Source organism: Cyprinodon tularosa, unplaced genomic scaffold (assembly GCF_016077235.1).
Source record: "Cyprinodon tularosa strain WSP-4 unplaced genomic scaffold, ASM1607723v1 ctg75, whole genome shotgun sequence".
Lineage (NCBI taxonomy): Eukaryota > Metazoa > Chordata > Actinopteri > Cyprinodontiformes > Cyprinodontidae > Cyprinodon > Cyprinodon tularosa.
This window is the reverse complement of record NW_024039507.1, coordinates 95,461-109,932: the sequence shown is the minus strand read 5'-3', so window position 1 is coordinate 109,932 and position 14,472 is coordinate 95,461. Positions and strand designations below refer to the sequence as shown.

Genomic DNA, 14,472 nt, shown 5'->3' with positions numbered 1-14,472 from the left:
AGGTTTTCCTGTCTACATATGTCACAAATTCGAAAGCGGATTAAAATGATTTATCTTAAAATCTTTTTAACCAATTTATCTTCCAAAATATAAGTATATTTAAGTATTCAGTATCTTAATAACTGTTAATTTCTTAATTTTTAACAGCCTTTACGACATTTAGCAGACCATTAAATACTTCTGTCCCCTCAAACCACTCAGCAGTGGATAGTATTGCTGGGTGGGACTGACAAAATGAATGTTCAGCCCTCCCTCTACATCCTTCCTCGCCCTGTACACAAAGTGGTTTTGCTCACTGCTCATGTAAAAGCTCTGTCGCCGATGCAGTCATAGCTGAACTTCATGTGGCGTTGCTTAATTGGCATTTTTTTGGTAAGCGCAGATATGCTCCACTATGCATATCTTCCTCAATGTCCTTCTCGCTTTTTGCCTTTAGAAAGTGTCCATTAATTGGCTACACAGTCACAGTCTCCTGCATTAACTATCCCCTGTGGTACCTGAATGCGGCCCATTTGACCTGGAGGCACTGAGGTGAAAGTCATGCGTTCAGCAGCCTCAACATTTGCCATGTTGCTTGTTTTTTTTTTCTTTCAAGCCTTACCACAGTCTTTGTTTTTCCCCATCCACTCTTTGGGATTTGATGTTAGCTTTGATGACCATTCTTTTCTGCGACAGTTTTAGAGTTATACTGTACAACCAATATCCAGTTTATTGGTCTTGCCGCTTCTATCAGGCACTTCTATGGACTGCTTTTCTTTCTTGCATCCTAAAAAAAAACAAAGAATGATCTCTCCTTTTGGCCTCATAGTACCAACCTATGGAGGATTTGACCATGCCTTCTCCCTGCACCCAGCCAAACCTCCAACTAGGCTGCATCAGCACTGCTCAAAGACCAAGAAGGACTGTGATCCCACCATGGGGTGTATCGCTGTGGCTGGGGCTGCGCTACACTTTAATCCCCATGTCTTTTAACCACAATGAAAAACATGTGCTTTCTCTGGGTAGGGTACTGGCCCACCATAGATGAGGCCTTTTACCTATGCTCTGAGGCTAATACCTCACAGCTTTGGTGACTCACCCTGGTTACAGGTTCTGTTATTATAAAAAAAGAATACTGAGATTTATGGTAGAAAACAAATTATTCATCAGCTCTTCACATAATGTTAAATGTAAAAAAAAAAGTGTTTGTAAGGATTTTTAAGTTTTCGCTAGATCTGATTTTGCTTATAGACCTTTATCATTAAATTATACAATGATGGCATTAAATATATGTTCTCTGACCTTTATGCTATGAGGCTTCATTAATAATGTTGACTGTCAGACCAACTGACAATCTATATATTAGTAAGGAGTTGGTATAAAATTGGCTTTCCTTAATGATTATCTCTTTACAATAATGAAATGTAAACCTTCCATTGGAAATTATGCTTTGTTTAAATGTAAAATTCTCCTAAATTTTCTAAAAACCTATGTGATATTTAATATAACTAACTTCCATCCTTATCAGAACAACTTATGATGTAATGAAGGAGGGGTGATTAGATCTTATATTTTACGTTTCATAGTCATCAGTCAGTCATCAGTCATGGCAGATCTTGATCACCAGCCAGTTATTTCACAACTTTTTTATTTTTTTATTTTTTTTTTTGTTCTAGGCAATAGTTTGAACCACTTTGCGTTTTTCCTTAAAAAAAAAAAAAAAGCTGATTTTTATAGTTTAATAATTATTCTAAATCTGAAAAGGTGACACAGTAAAACTTTAGGACCCATTAAACGTCTTCTGCTTAATAAAATGTGCTTCACAATGAAGTTTGATCAGTTTGGCTGGTTCATATGTGCCAAGCAGAATGTGCTGAACTTGACTTTATTGTCTGTTTTCTTGGAAACTTCTTCTGTTGACATTTAGGATTCAATATGATTATGGGCAAATTGGTTTAAGAATAAGACTAAAGGCAAGTGTTTGAACTATCATCCCAAAAGTCCTGAATCCTCTGAGTTTCTACTAGCCCACCATGTTACCCTGTTTGGTTGGTTGCAGGTATTGTTAAATTGTACATACTGAGGATCAGTGTGAGTTTACAAATCCCCAACTCTCTGCTGCACCTGTGTCCAAATCCCACCCTGGCCTCCACAGATGAGGAAGGTGATCTGATGGTTGAGTGATCTCTTCCGAGTGTAACTGTAACCACAGCCAGCCTCCCATGTTCTCTCGCCCCTCTTTGACCTTTCCTGTCACCTCATCTGAATATTCAATGCAATCTAAGCATCTCTGTTCTCTACACTGCCCATCTTTACTGGTGCTCGTCTCAAATGTCTCTGTGAAGACAGAAGAAGCTCACTTGAGCTGAATTTGGGTTAAACTGACCGTCAGATTTCTGATGCGCCATTGTATGCACGACCATCTCAACTTCCAGCCTCCCACAATTTTCCGCCCTCTGACCTCTATGGTGGTAAAGGCACAAGCAGCACAGATATTAAGCTTAACATCACAGTTTTAAAGAGCTAATTACCTTGAAAAGTTGGTAGAGGAAAAAAAAAAAGAGATACAATTGTTGGTTAGATTCAAGGGAAACCCTGTATATTTTATTTAACATTTTCTCTACTTGCCTGAGTAGAGACTTCATGTATATTATTTATGGCTGAATGTACTTCCTCCTGCTGCCTGGGTTTAATTAAGAGAGCTGGTCCCACAACAGGCAGTCAACCATCTTATTTCACTCGGAGCCAAAAACTTTACAGTACACTCACAGAGCGTCAAAAACTTTCATCACCTGATAGTCAACGCGGACACAAGAAGCCCAGAAATATTTGTACACTCTCTCTGCTACCCTGCAAAGATTCAGCAATCCATGCATTTGTTTATCTGCCAACCCAGCCTCTCGCTGGAACGCTTAATGTTGTTTAACTTGAAATCACTGACTGAGGTCAATTTGACACTAATTGAAGCAGAATAAATGACTGCGATTTCTTTGTTTTCAATACTTTGTAACCTGAAGAGAACTTGAATCATTCATGAATCATCTATCATTTGCATTCAGACCAAATGCACTATAAACATGTTTCCACATGTGCTCATTCCACTGTGGCGCTGCCAAACAGCAGTCAGAATCCTGCTGAAAGGAAGCTTATAAGATCCCTGTATGATTTTAAGGGGAAATAGCTCTTTTAATCTACGAACAAGAGTCCCAAATGTTGCATATTTATTGTGCCCTTCAAGTTGTATGTATGTTTTTGAGTTAATATTTCATATCTGAGCTTAACCCTGGGAGTTTTTTTTACCCTCTCACAAAATTGGGAGAGTTTATAGGGCAAAATCTGATTAGGTTGAATGTTGTGTGCACTTGTGCCTGTTTCACGTACATGAGCCCCCTCAGTTTTGAATGTGGGTGTGGACTTGCAGACCTCAGCTCAGCTCCGAGATGTAATCTGATTTGCAGAAGGGAATGGGTCGTTTCACATGACTGGTTTAAAAGACCGCTGGCGCAAGGCTGTGCCAGTGTCCCTGATTTGTCTGTGTGTATGTGCTTTTTATTCACATGCTTGTGCATACCGACGCACATACAACTATTATTTGTTTTCACAAAGCACCGTGTGGAAATATGAGTGTTTGTTGGTACAGGCTGCCACACAGTAGAAATGGAAAGGTGTTGAAGTTTGTGGCTCAGCTCAGCGAAATCAGGCTGCTGCATTTATTCCATTGGCCTTGGTTTTAACTGTGATTTGTTTGTGGAAGGTTATGTGAAGTAAGGCCACCGCTAATTAAGAGCCAATTACACATCTGGAAATAAGTATAGAGCTGTGGTTTGCTGTCCGATGCAGGTTTTTGTTTACAGATTTCTGTTTACACATATCTCATAATGAAAGGTTTATTTTGAACTGATGGACAATCATAATCAATGACAAATAATTGAAATCATCTTATGCAGTGAGTTGCAAAAGTATTCATAACCTTCAACCTTTGCACATTTTGTCAGGCTACTGCTACAAACTTTTGTGTACTTCATTGTGATTTTACATTGGCTTACATTGGCATGCATTGTTAAACCAATGCTCTGTTGAACGTCCTTTTTGCAATAACCACAGCAGCAGGTGTTTTGGGGTATGTCTCAACCTTCTACACATCCAGACTGCAACTGAAGTGTCCGCAAATTGTGTTTAGAGAATAGTCAGAGCTGAGCCAGTTTAGATTGGAGAAACATTTTAGAATATATTACCACAAAGGCTCAATTAGATTAAGGCCCCCCCCTTTTAACCTTTCATTTTTGTGTAGTTTATATATTAATGTTTGATGTGTTTTTGGTTTTATTCTGAGGGTTTTTATTTATTTCATTTCACTCTCTAAGGATGCTTTTTGTTCAGCTTATAATGTCTGCCTGGGTTCTATATGCATTCTAATCTTGGTGTCTGGGTTGCATCTTTAATTGATTTTGATTGTATCGTCATATCATACACATTTCTGTTCACCCCAACCATTTCATCTTACCTCTGGCTAGATCAGTGTTGTTTTCCTGTAGGAGGTTAAGCTGGACTCTAGCCTCAAGTCTTTTTTAACAAGGCTTTACTAGAAATACTGTGCTCTGTTTCTCGTAGTCTGATTTATTCTCTCATCAACTCGCCTTGCCTTGCCCTTCTGCAGCATGATGCTGCCGCCATTAGGTTTCACTTTGGGTAGTTTGCTGATGCCTAATAACATTGTTAGTTTTTTTCTGCCATTCACCGCATGTTACATGCACAAAGAAATCATTTAATTTTCCTCACATCTAACCATATCAGATTCTTTCATATATCTCTTGCTAAAGGTAAAGTGCTTTTATGACATTTTACTCTTTTTCTTTTTTGTTCTCCAATGGCTTTCGTCTTTATGGAAGTCCACTTCTTCCATGCCACAAATAATAGATAATGTTAAAACTTTGACAAACAAAGCAGAAGTAAAGAGATTCCTTAATCAAAGCTGTTGATCCCTGCAGCTTCTCCAGACTTACCATGGGCCTCTTGGCAGCTCCTTAGATTAATGAACTTGCCAGTTTAGATGGATATCTATGTTGTGGTAGGTTTGTAATTAAGTTGTATGCTTTCCATCTTTTTTTTTTTTTCAGAAAACTGTGGATTTAGCTCATCGTGAAATTTTCATTAGAGATGGGTCGTAGGACGTAACCGTGCACAAGTGTTTCTGTGTTCTTTGGTCTGTGAAAGAGTAGAATACATATATTTTTTCAGTCTCAAGATCATTTGTGGTGGTTATGTCAAAAACAAGTAGAAGACATGAGAAGAATTAAACGATGTTTGTTGCCACAGGATTCTCAGTGTTTCCATGTATGGTACAGTTAAAAAAAATGTAAAACAGATCTTGTATGTGAGACATGATCTCAGAGTTTTCACGCTTGTCTGGGCTAAACACTTTTGAGAGTGTGCGGTTTGTGTTTGTGTGTTTTCTATCCCGTCTGTGGCAAGCTCATAAGCAGGAAGCTCTGATCCCATCAGGCGTGTCAGCAGGGGCAGCTTTTCATAAGGTAGTAATCTCAGCACACAAAGGGGTGTCCAATATTAGAGAAAGCCCCCACCTTTTAGCTAATCAAGACCTGACCGACCCCTCTACTTGCTCACCAACCTCTCTAAACATTACCTCATCTTGAGGCTCAGCTAAGCTTCATGCACCTCCAGTCATCTGGTGTACATGATCACTCACTTAGCACAGTGTGATAGCTTGGAAACAAAACCCGAAACACAAGAAAGGGCATAAAAGAAGCAAAAGCAACACACAACTACCTGTGGTGTCTAGTGCCAGGGAAAGGTATTTTTAAAAGGAAAGAATCATTTTACCATGTCTTCCAGAAAGTCTGTAAAGCAATTTCCCAGTATTCAGTTTCTCTCCCCACCGTCTTATTATTGCTGTTTTCCCCCTCAACTGCTGGAGCCTTCAACCTGAAAGGAGGTTTTTGAGTTTGGGCTTTGTGTCACTCGGAAACAGTGCATTTGTTGCCAAGGGAACTTGTCTGGGACAGAGAAACCTAGACACATCCAGCACCTTTTGGACTGGAGGAAGAGGGACCTGAGCAGTGATCAGTTCAGCGAGTGCAGCCTCAGGCTCAAATGCATTTGCATCAATGTGTTGGCCAGTACAGACCTGATCCTGGTAACTTTATATAGTATTACAGCTCAGATTAGTATTGTGTAATTAAAAAGTAGAGTGTTGTTGGATACCCTCCGTATACCTTTTTATTTAACAGAGCTGGCAGAGCTAAGTCTCTAATAAAAGTTTTTCTTTTGAATGCCCTTTATGGGGAACTGCAAAAGACCTGAGCTCTGCAATGATCATAAAGTTTCCTCTGGTTGTGAAAGACCAAGACTATTAAGACAGTTCTGGTAGCCCTCAAGATAACTGTTGTAATTTGCTGCCAACATGAAGGAATCACAATGCATGCTGCTCTTCAAAAGACGTTAAATAACTGTATCAGCATTGGCATGACTGAAAACAAGTTATGGTTGATATCTGTTTTAAAGTATAGGGGCAGGGGAATAAAATGAGAAGATTTAAAATCTTAGGGTAAATCAACAAATTTTTTAATGTTTATATTTAACTTTCAATTTATTTTTTATATTTATTTTTTTTTTCATAACACTGAAAAAGGCTGTTATGTGAAGTGCACTGTAAATAATATACAGTATTATCATTGTTATTTTTAGAACAATTATTGTCATTAGTACCACCGCCAACATAGCGTAGCACCTTATCTCTCTATTACGGCCACTCTCAGACTGCAAAACATGCAATCTCCTCATTTTGATGAGGTGGAACCAAACCGCTTTGCACGTCTAAATATTTGTGCAGAAATCTATGTAGATTAAGGCCATTTGTTGGACCTGTAAAAACAAAATTACACATGCAGTTTAGCGCCATTTTTATTTATATATTTTAAAGATTTGGCCCTACTTGAAGTAATAATGGACGCTTTTATTTTAAATGTCTATAAAAAAAAAAAAAAAAGACTGTCACATCTTGTAAGGGAATCATTGGCTTCCTATTGTATTTTGTTGTTCTTCAGCACTCTGTGCCAGGTTTCAAAAATTTATTATCTCCTGAGAATTATACCAAAATACGACAAGCAGAATACATGAAAGTCTACTTTGCCCTTTCTGTGACTAGGGAAAGAAAATACTAGACATTTGTAATGTGATCTAAGATTAATGACATTAGTCATTTATATTTGTTATAATATAATCGAACTCTTCACCATGATTGTATTTATTTTTAAAAGAGTTTGTTAAATATTTGGGAAAAAGTACTGAATTTGTATTTCAGATTCAATATGCACAGTGATGGTAAGTCGGAAATTGAAATATGTTCCTTTACAGAGTTAATTGTTAATAAATCTATAGCTTTTATGGAATCATGAAAAAGCTTTATGAAATGACCAAATTCAGACCTTTTAGTAAGTCATATACATGACATCAAGCATCAAATAAATGCATAATGTGAATAAAACTAACAACAATACTCAGTTTTTGGCCAAACATCAGATATTCAGCTCTACAATCTGTGGTTGTTATTTTAGTGGTTGTTTGAGCTCTTTCATAAATCAGTCTTCCCATTCAATCTTTGTCTTATCTTTGGTTACGTTTCCTTAAAATGAGGCCTTAGTCACTCCCTACCTGGAACTGCGTGAAAACAAGCTGGGGCAAAGCTGACCTAGGCTGGATTTTAATCATCACATTTCTCTTTAATCTATAATACCCTCCCATCAAGGAATGCCCTTCTGAATCATCTTATTCTCACATCTTTTATCTTTTTCAGGCTACCCCAGGTGAGCAGGGAAAAGAGGCTGACTAATGGAAACATAATCTCAATGGTTTTAGAAGGTAAGGATGTCTCTGATTTATCTTTAATCATCCCTGAATGGGCTATTTGTTTACACACATTGCAGCCTTATTACTAATTCTGACAGTTGCCACACACAGCTCCAATCTGTTGGGTACTGTAACAGAGATTGTGAGATGCATAAGGTCATTGTGTATCATCAGGGTAACAGCACAGGATTGATACTTTTTTGCTTTTTAATTGTGTAATTAAAGTCATGACAGCAAAGTGAAGAATGCAATGGCACTGAGATATCACTTCAAACACACATTCTGTCAAGAAGCTCAGATACTTTCAGTGGAACTGAATAGACATGCTTTGATGACCCACCGCAGAGTCGGTGGCTTTCAAAGGAACCCGTTGATGGGATTGTGCAGGGCATCCAGAGCGCTGAATGACAGGTACTGTATCAGTGCGTCTCTCAGAATGGTAGTGGGTGTTCTCAGTGGAGGTCAAACAGCATTGACCTCAAGATCAGTACGCATTTTCTATAGTTGTTTTTCAGCTCATAAAATCTTCTTCTACCATCTAGTTGGTTGTCTTAGTAAGTGAAGGGGAACAGTGTATAGGTGGCTGGGCGCCAGCAGACGGGTACAGTAGATGGGCTTATGGAGGAGGGTGATAGGGGCTGGCAGCCGTAACTGCAGCCCCAGGCACAAATAGATGTACATGGACAGGCACATACTCAAAGGCAGGTTGGGACCTGGATTCTATGCACTGATGCTGCTCTCATGGCTGCACTCCAAGATGAGGCACAGGAAAGAAACGTGGGAAGGGAAAAACCAGACTTGAAGCCAGACAAAGAAAGAGATTCAGAAAAAAAAAAAATAAAAAAGCAGAATCTAACCAGACAGCAAGGAATGGTAGTAGATTTGAACAAAATTCACTGATTGGATAGTGTGAATAGGTCTGTGAGTTAAACTAAAAGGAAACAAGGAAACACTGCAAGAGTGAGGTCACATCCTCTGCACTAGAGGAACGTGACTCCTTGCAGGTAAACCAGTACATCAGTGCAAACAAGCAGAAAAGAAGATGAGAAATAGTGATGGATGAGTATTTATCTTTTGACACATTGTTCCTTCCCTTTCGACGAAGATGGGGCGGGACGAGCCGGTCACACCACTTTGCTGCCATAACAGCTGCAGGGTTGAGTGGCTGCGGTGCGGGGGTGGATGGCATTATGTCATTTTTTTAGGAAGATTACAACAACAAGAACAGGTACAGCAAAGTCTAGGTTTTCAAAAGGCCACCTACCTGCAATACGCAATCTGATTTCACTCTCTGACCTCATCTTTATCTTTACCAATTTCTTTTGTAGGGGCCTCTTCAAAACGTTTAGATAAAATTGGTATAGATATTTTTTTAGGCGCCGTTTTAAACTTCTAAATTAAATTGGTATACATAACACACATAGATGTTCATACATAGATGTTCTTTCCATCTTTTTTTTAACCTTTGAAACGACTTGATGAGGCTAATGTATATGTGTTTGTATATATTTTTAAAAACCTTTTTAAATTAATTCTAAATTCTAGGGCTGCACTAGCGATTCTTCTGCTAATCGATTAATCTGTCGATTTTGTTCCTGATGAATCGATTAATAATCGGATAACCAAAGGTTTCTTAAAAAGACTTTTTATCAAATTAAACCAGGTGAAACTAATACGTTTCAACCTTACCTTTTTTTTTAATCTTAAATGCAAAACATGTATTTTTTACAATCTTGGTATAATTATTGCTCTAAGTGGCTTGCTCTGCCAGCTAGAGGCATACTTTGAAGTCTTTATACTCAAGGTTATGATTAATCAATTACTAGATTAGTTGACAATTATAAAAAAAACGATTAATCTCGATTGATGGTTTCAGCCCTAATAAATACAATAATTGAGTTTCACCTTACTTGTATAAATACATCTTATTGACGCATGGGGTCTTGTAAATAACATTTTTTAAAGAAACACAAATTACTAGTCGGTATTTAAGTATTTGACTTAGAAAATTAAATAAAAGTCAAGAGATTATATACTTTTAATGTAATATAACTTTTAAAATGACTAGAAATGTTAGAAGGATGTCCAAGCATGTGTTCTTTTGTGGCACTAGTCCATCCTAACTCTCTGTATCATGTTTCCAGGATGGCACCTAATAACGAGTTGGACAGCTGCCTTGCATCCCCTTGAGGCAGATGTTCGCTCTTGGAACGACAGATGACAGAGGGAGCTACTTCTTTGACAATCTAGCTGTCAGGATCAAGCCAGGAGTCGAACTTGGAAAAAAGCTGTGACACAAACTCAAAGGCAGAGCGGAGAAGATTCAGCAGCTCAGACACTGTGGAACACATCTGTCAACATCTGGATACACACTCAGTAGAAAAATCGATGTAATGAATGTACTGATGCCACAGTTACATCAACCATCGACACATTGTTTGGCTTTCTCATTTTTTCCTGAAATGAACTTGGATAAATATTGTTTCTGCGTGTGCATCTGCTCCTGATTTTCTGTATTTTTTCATACTGTGACATTTATTCTTGACATGGTGTAAACCAACTGCTGGAAATTTTAAAAGATATTAATCAGATGGACTTTAAACCTTTATACTATTGTTTTCATATACAAAGTACTTAAATTCTGTTCAGTGTCCTAGCAAAAAAAACTTTTATAGCCATTGAACTTTTACAACCACAAATCTCAAAATATTGTAATGGGATTTCATATCAAACCAAAACAAACAAAAGTCGTCCATAGATGCAAAAGGAAGAGGAGGCATGGTTTAAACAGTTTCCCAGGTAGAAATCTGCAAAGTGAGGCATATATATGCATTTTACTTTCTGTTTCAGTTAAACTTTCAAAGTGTTTTTTTATACCTCTATCAACTCCCCTCATCAGAGAGGGACATTTTTGCAGTATAGCAGTATACCTTGAACTTTATCACACTGAATGGTGAGTGTCTGTATAAGTCCATTTTGAAGTTTACTTAAGGTTCCTAATTAGATTTAGGTCTTGACTTTTATATTTCAGCTTATAAATATGTTTTCATCCAAATGAGGGATCTATAGACATAATTGATCTGACTGGATGTTAATGGTCTTTGTCCTTCTGAAAGTTAGCCCTGATTAGCCTCTGCTCTAATCTCCATTATTCTGCAGTCTCTAACAGGTGTTGTTCCAGGATCGTCTTGTATGTAGCTCCATCCATTTTTGCATTTACTCTGACCAGGTCCTTGCTAAACAACTGCAAGCCACTGCTGCCATAGTTTGCCATAGGGACAGTTCAGTTTCAGTGTTCCACGTTTTGAAGGCGGATTATATCTTTTTTGAAGATGATCAGAGCAAAGGAGGATTAAAAATGTATGCATGCTGCACACAATGCATCCTTTATTTTAAAGTTTACAATTACTCCTTCTCTGTGTTCCCAATAAAATGCATTGGAATGTAAAGTTGTGAACAATTTTGCAGTGCTGTTAACTTTTTAATGCACTAAAAAAATTAACTTGTTTGTGATTAAGGTGCTGCCCAGCACCTGTTTATTCAGTGGAATTAAAACTCTTATCTTCCAGTTACCTTCACAAAGACGCTATTGTCTCAAGTTTTGATGAATGCAAACTGAAAACACTCCCAACAGCATTTCTTTGTGACACATTGGCAAACCTTTAATGTAGGCTGAACATTTCTCGCAAACTGTTAATTCTAATTATGATTTATTGCTCTGCCACTTGTGTTGTGACTGGAGAAACCTGCCAGGAGAAATAGAAAAGGGTATTTAAACTGCTTTCTGTTTGTCTTCTCACTGCACCTGAAGATTTATCAGACCAATAAAGTGGATATTTTTTTAATGATTGTAACACATCTCTTCTATTCCTGTTATTAATAAGTTTAAATTTAGCATAGTTTTTTTGCAGTCAAAACGGCTTGTCTACTTCCCTTGACATGATTACTGTTAATTATTCTAAAGGTACGATGAGGGTTTTGTTTAAAAGCTATATACTATATGCAGTTATGCATTTTGTGAAACACATGGCTCACTGTACAGCTCATATCCAAAGCCAAAAAGCAATCTCCTTGGCTAGAAAAATGACATAAATCTACTGCCTGTCATGATTTTTTTTTTTTTTTGGTTGTTCTGTTTCTGTGGGGGATTAATCATACAGAATACATTTTTATGGTCAAAATTACACAAGTTCAGATGTATAATTGCATTTTCATTAATAACCATCCACCACTAATAAAAGGTGAGTATAGGCCAATTTGGGACAAGATAAGACATGTGTTTTCTAAGCATCGTCAAGTTTCTGGTAAAATTCTAGCTGGATAGTTGACTACTCCTCATTAAGAAAAAAAATACATTTCATATTCACGGACTGATTTCTTTGCACAGAATCAGCTTTTTCTAGGAGTGCTCCATATCTGCTCAGTAGTTTTTAAACCAGCCCTTTTTTGAAAGCAATTCTAAAAGCACTTGATTTGTCTTCTTCATATGATACAAAAGCATTTATTGTTTGTTTTGGATCTTTTTCCTGTTTTGAGTACCATCTGAGCTAACCCCTAGCCCCAAATAAGCACACTGAGAGGCCATACGCTATCTGGAGTAAGATTTCAAGGTCGTGGTAGACTACAATGGTTAGAATAACGAAAAGTATGCAAAAATAGGTGCATGAATAAATGCAAGAAAAATCCAGCAACTAACAAGTTGGTTTTGGTAGCATAATGATGAGGGTCTGTGTGTCTGTCAATGTCATGGGAAATAATGCAGCAGTGAAATTATTTGGCTTCACCTTAATGAAAGTTCTACAGGATTGAAACATTGTCACAATTTGATATTATAATAGGAAGGATTCCATGGGCACATTTAAATCAATTACAAAATGGGTAAAGAATGAAAACTTTAAGTCAACTAATGTGATATTTCTCCAAGTTGCCACGAGACATTATTGGGTTGTATGCATAAACATGAATGCACAATTATAATCCTGAGTAAAAAAGAGAAAATCAATCTAATTCTTTTATTCAGGATTTCAGTCGTCACCTGCACAGGTTTGTTATGTTATCTTTTAATAAATTAATAAATTAATGAAATAAAATGTAAACTGAAAATATATCTTTGTAGTTGCAAAACAAGCAAAAGAGGAAGACCCTGGAGATGATACTTGGTTATAGTGTTGAAGGACGTGGAGGCGGTTGGAGGCAAAAGATATGGTGAGATGAAAACAGCTGATTTGCTGCAGCTGAAAGAGGGAGGAGAAAACAGTTTGGAGTTAAAATGTATGAAACGGTGAAGAGGAATAGATCGGCATTTACAACATGATGTTTTCTGCTGATGTATCTCATATCATTTAGTATGTATGATGTAGACACAGAAGTACCTTATGCTAAATGCTGGGGATTTTCTTTACCAATCAAATAACAAAATCCCCAAAGGGCTTTTTCACATGTAGAAACTGATTTCAGTTTAAGCTGTAAAGACAGTTGTTGTTTTTTTTTTTTATATCAGTCTAAGTCCAGCAAGTCACTTCCTTTTTTTAATGTGATTCACTGTCGATGTCTATGTAGAATAGAGGCTTCATTCCTATGAGGGAAGGAGTGTGGGTGGAGGTGCTGAGGGTGCGGCCATCGTTTGAGGATTTGCATATTGTCTTTCTTTGCAGCTAATTAAAACAAAGCTAAATGAATCCTGCTCCAGGTTCTTGGTTTTAACAAGTTTTGTCAAGTTTCATATAGATTTATTAAAAATTTTATCTGAGTGAGACAATATACATACATAGATGGCGCTCTCACTGATGTTTTGTAACTCGAACTTCATGGCATCTTTATGGATCTGCTTATGGTCAACAACATTAGCATGTCCACAATACATTTCTCTGCTTGTCTACCTCCCCTGCTTCTTTTTTTTTTATTTTTTTTTTCACACGCATGCATATAAACACAACTATTGGAAGAGGGGGGGCGGGTGACCTCTATGCAGCTCTCAATTCACTGCACTTCTATAGCTTTGAATGGAGCGGCTCAACAAAAGGTGACATAATTTTCTCAGGGTTTGATTGGCCCCCTCCATGCCACAAGATGACATCATATAGCACCCACAGCAACACATTAAAACTACCACCAGTACCCTCACCCCTCTCCTCCTAGATGGGTTGTAAAGACAAGAGTGCTGGGCCTGGGCGGTGGGGCAGGATTTGGCAATAAACTGCATTGCAGCGTGGCTGTCCATAATGAGCCCAGGCAGCGCCGCTCTTGTGTTTGTGGTAAACAGTCTTGGGAAATGATACAGAAGGACGGAAAGAAGAGGGGCGGGGTTGTGAAACACATTTTTGGATATAATCACTGATTTCTCTTGAAGCTTTTAAGTTAAGGTAACGTTAGGCAGACAGAAAATGGAACAAACTTATTCACACATTTTATTGACAGCCAACATAACATGGACTGTTGACTTCTCTATTTAAAGCAGACCAATAAGTTGTCATGAGCAACATTTTATTTAACTTGAAAGGATGGGAATATCTAGAGCTTCCTTAGAGTCTGTGTAAAAACATCACCACATAATCATAGAGAACTATATAAGTACCAAAGCTATGATGTGAATTAAAAGCGTGTCCATCACACCCAAATTTAACAGTG

General features: G+C 37.7%; 1 long non-coding RNA gene across 1 annotated transcript in view; it reads left to right on the top strand.

The window, feature by feature from the left end:
- The window catches only part of LOC119773202, a 73,416-nt gene extending 61,717 nt beyond the window's left edge, over window positions 1-11,699 (top strand). The window contains exons 5-6 of the long non-coding RNA XR_005279360.1: window positions 7,793-7,857; window positions 9,990-11,699. This is a non-coding gene — a long non-coding RNA (uncharacterized LOC119773202). The remainder of the gene's footprint in view (window positions 1-7,792; window positions 7,858-9,989) is intronic.
- The last annotated feature ends 2,773 nt before the right edge of the window (window positions 11,700-14,472 follow it).